General features: G+C 33.1%; 1 pseudogene; it reads left to right on the forward strand.

Moving 5' to 3' along the window:
• Positions 1–1606: 1606 nt before the first annotated feature.
• On the forward strand, positions 1607–2040 carry LOC129073590 (eukaryotic translation initiation factor 1A, Y-chromosomal-like; annotated as a pseudogene).
• The last annotated feature ends 1645 nt before the right edge of the window (positions 2041–3685 follow it).

Consider the following 3685-nt stretch of genomic DNA (forward strand, 5'->3'; position numbering starts at 1 on the left):
GAGAGAGAGATAGGAAAATAAATTGAATCACAGCTTACCAAAGGAGCATAAATATCAGTGGGAACAAACAGAACAGGGGTAAGAAAACATCCAATGTAATTGACAAATTGCTGAAGGCTTTGTGAAAAAAATCAGGTTAAAGCTCCAAGGGAACCCAGTCAGTCATAAGCTGTTCCTCACAATACTGAAATTTTCCTCTAGGTACTCGCCCAATCCTCACAGTACATGTCAGAGAAAAATCCCCTGCTGCTTCATGTACAGGAAGGGAAGGATTAACTGTAAATGTGTATTGCAAATTCTAGGGTAACTGAAAAAAAAGTAAAAACAAATATGCTAAAAAGAAAAAAATCACATAAAATGCTCAATTATATCTACAAAATGCAGAAAAACAGTGGAAGACAAAAATATGAATGAAGAAAAAAGACAATGAAGTAAAAAGAAAAAGGAAGGAATACAGTAGATATTAATCCAATTATGTCAATAATCACTTTGTAATCAATGGTCTAAATGCACCAATTAAAAACAGAGGTTTTCAGAGCAGATTAAAAACAAAGACTCAAATGTATCTACAAGAAATTCATTATAAATATAAAAACAAGAATTGATTTAAAGTAAGTGGATAAAGAAAAATATACCACGCAAACACTAATCAAAGAAAGCAATAGTAGCTATATTCATTTCAAACAACAGACTTAAAAGCAAGGACAGATCAGGGTTAAAAAAGAGGTTATCAAGGGGTCAATTCTCCAAGAAGACATAATTTTTAAGGGGTCAATTCTCCAAGAAGACATAATTTTTAATATGTATGCATGCAAAAAGTGAATATCAAAATATATGAAATAAAAACTGATAAAACTGCAAGAATAGATGAATCTACTAGTGTAGTTAAAGATTTCAATACCTATCAGTATCAATCTGTCATTGAGTGGCCAGAAAACCAGTAGGTTAACAGTTGCAATCAACAATACCATCAATTGCTATATATTGTGGCCTCCTACAGACAGCTTCAAACAAAAGCAGAATGCACATTTTTCTCAAGTTTACATGGAATATATACCATGCAAAATAAGACACATGGAGCACAAAACATACCTTATTAAATTTAAAAGTATAGAAATCATACAATGTCTGCTCTCGGACCACAGTGGAAATAAACTAGAAATCAGTAACAAAAAAGATAACTAGAAAATCCCAAAATATGTAGAGATTAAACAATACAACTCTAAATAACACATGGGTAAAAGAAGAAATCTCAAGAGAAATTAAAAATTATTTTGAACTAAATAAAAATGACAACGCAACTTATCAAAATCTGTGGGATTTAGTGAAAGAAGTAAATAGAAGGCAATTTATAGATTTGAATGAATATATTAAATGAGAAAAAGAGATCTAAGTTTCCACTTTAGAAAACTGAAGAATGAGCAAATTAAATCCAAAGAAAAAAAAGCAGGTGAAGTAGAACTCAGAAAACTGGGTTCCTGGACTCTCTAGTGCTTAGTGACAGAGCTTCCCCTACTTGCTACACCCGTGTAGTTCCTTAAGCTCTTTGGAGGAGTCCTTGTCCGTGGGCAGGAGTCAGAGACACCTCAAGGCCACAGTCATTGCCATGACCAAGATAAAAGGTAAAGGAGGTAAAAAATAGACTCAGAGGTAAAAATGAAACTGACTCTGAAAAAAAGAGAATTAATATTCAAAGAGGATGGTCAAGAATATGTTCAAAAAAATCAAAATATTGGAAAAGGATGATTAGAAGCACTGTGCTTGGATGTCATAAAGAGATTATGTTACATCAGAGGGAAACTGAGAAAAAAGATTTAGGAAAATATTTCAGATATTATATTAGTTGCTTTACAAACTACCAGCAAACGAAGCTGATGTAATTTAAAAATACAGTGAGGAAGAAGCTAGAAGTCTGGAAGCATATAGTAAACATTCAGTGCCCACTAAATTCAGTGACAACTGACACACTTAATCCCGGAAATGATGATTAGTTCATTTGATGACATCAGAGACAATGATGGTGACACTGATGATATCTAAATTTAACTCAACATTTTATGTTCCAGTTTTTCTGAGGATTGCTCTACACTTTGAAATCTTTGACCTATTAGGGAAGATTAACATTTTATTAGTATGAGAACACCTTGTCAAAGTTAACTAACTTGTTTCTGAGGTATTTGTGTTTCTTTAAAAATCGGTAATGCTGAAGATCTTAAGTAAAATGTTAAACACACACACACACACACACCCCCACCCCAGAAAGTATCCAGCCATGTAATATGAAAAAGAGAGATATTTATTTATTGAAGAAGATACAAGATAAAGAAACATTGTACATAGAACAATGACTACTCCAATTCAAAGTAGGCACTTTGGGACCTCACATAGTTATCCCAATCACCATCAGTTGCTCCACTGTATTTTCCTGAATCTCATTGATGGTCTGAAATATTTTCCCTTTCAATGGCAATTTTAGTTTTGGGAAAAGCCAGAAGTTGCAGGGCACCACATCTGGGCTGTAAGGGGGCTGAGTCACCTGGGTGATTTGATGTTTCACCAAAATACCCTTCACAAGATGTAATGCCTAAGTGAGTGCATTGTCATGGTAAAACTGCCAATTGCCAGTTGTCCATAGCTGCAGCCTTCTAAATAATCCAAATAGTTTTTGCGGAGGAATGTTCAAGCTTAATGCAAAATTTGATGCAGATTTATTTCTCCACTCACTCAGTCATTTTGAATGTGATGGCCACATGTTACACATGCTCACTCAGTGGCATCTACTGCCCCACTGACTAGTACAATAAAGTCATCATTGTTTATGCCTGCACATTCCAGTCCAACTCTCCTTGACTGCCAGGTAACATCCATGTCACACAAACCATTCTTGTTATGTTTGCAATAGCTGTACTTTTTCCAGGCAGATGAAAGATGATAGATAAATAGATGATAGATGATTAGATAGATATATAGCTAGGTGATAGATAGATAGATAGATATCATAGAGATAGAGATGAGAGGATAAAGAGAGAGATAAAGTTATATAGATATGTATGTAATGGAGTTTATGGGTAAAAGACGAAACCTATTAAAAAAAAAATTTTTTTAAATCCCTTCCTGCTTTAACTACTTCCAGTAAATAAATGGACGCTTTGAATAAACCTTAGTCCTGCACTCAACATAAATTATAATTAAACCTTAGTTTGACTAGCTTATTGATGATAATGGTGTCCATATATGTATTCTAGTTAATTATATATTCCCTTGAGATATTGACACAATAGAAGGGACGCTGAAATCTGTATTGAAGTTAAAAATGATAGGTCTGTTTTACATATTTAAGGAGCATGTGGCTATTTTTATACTAATTTTGATATCATGTACATTCTTTTCATTATCTTATTTTGTGCCTCTAAATTTCCAAACACAGTTATTAGAACCTGGATTTTAATAGTAATTTTGAATTTGTAAATTAGTACTTGCATAAATTGAACACCAGGTAGCACACAGTTTGTCCTAACAGTGAATGTTTTAATATATCTGTTGACTTTTAAAAAATTTCTTGGGATATAGGACATTTTTCAAACAAGAAAAGATATTTTGATCACATACATGTATGTAGAATTTTTGACAGAACAAAATATGTTAAAAGTGTCATTTCATTTTCAGAAGTCACATACATATAAGC

Source organism: Pteronotus mesoamericanus, unplaced genomic scaffold (genome assembly GCF_021234165.1).
Source record: "Pteronotus mesoamericanus isolate MK-2021 breed Mesoamerican mustached bat unplaced genomic scaffold, CSHL_Meso_final contig_42, whole genome shotgun sequence".
Classification (NCBI taxonomy): Eukaryota; Metazoa; Chordata; class Mammalia; order Chiroptera; family Mormoopidae; genus Pteronotus; species Pteronotus mesoamericanus.